This window comes from Gekko japonicus, unplaced genomic scaffold (genome assembly GCF_001447785.1).
Source record: "Gekko japonicus isolate JY-2015 unplaced genomic scaffold, Gekko_japonicus_V1.1 scaffold3609, whole genome shotgun sequence".
NCBI classification, from domain to species: domain Eukaryota; kingdom Metazoa; phylum Chordata; class Lepidosauria; order Squamata; family Gekkonidae; genus Gekko; species Gekko japonicus.
This window is the reverse complement of record NW_015173794.1, coordinates 48,166-48,895: the sequence shown is the minus strand read 5'-3', so window position 1 is coordinate 48,895 and position 730 is coordinate 48,166.

Genomic DNA, 730 nt, shown 5'->3' with positions numbered 1-730 from the left:
GTCAGTGTGGAAAGGAAGGGGGGGGCACCAAGATGGGTCCGTGCCAGGGCTGGATTTAGACTTGCTGAGGCCCTAAGCTATACAAAACCCAGAGGCCCCCTACTGTTTTAAATTACATCAGCTGGTCTCAGAAAAATTTAAAATAGATACGACTTTTTAATATTTGAAAATACATTGTATTTTAATTTTTATTAAAAATAATAATTACACAATTAAAGGGTTTTAAAATGACAAATAAGGCTCCAGCAGATTGCGAGGCCCTAAGCTGTAGCTTATTTAGCTTATGGGTAAATCCGGCACTGGTCCGTGCTGAGGGCCCCCGTGGGCCTTCCTCCGCCCCTGCGTGCCCTGCAGGCAGAAAGCTAGCCCGTCAGGGAGCAAGCCCCTCCCCGCCGCTTGCAGCGCTGCCTTCCCGCACGCGGCGAGTTCCTCATTCCAAGCCCGGCCCGGGCCCCAGGCGCTCCCCGCCAGGAGGAGAACGAACGCCCCGTGACGTCGCCGGCGATCCCCCATTCATAACTCCGGGGGCCCGTGGGACGGAGGGGCGTGGCCACGGCCTCTACGTCACTCCCTCGTACGGGGCGAACCATCCTGAGGGGGGACGAGGCGCGCGGAGAGAACCCCTCCGCCCTCGCCCCGCCGGCCCCGTCCTCTTCCTCCCGGCCGGGCTGAGCTTTCCTTCCCGCGTTGCCGCCGCCGCCGGTCATCGCCACGGCCTTCGGGCTCGCTG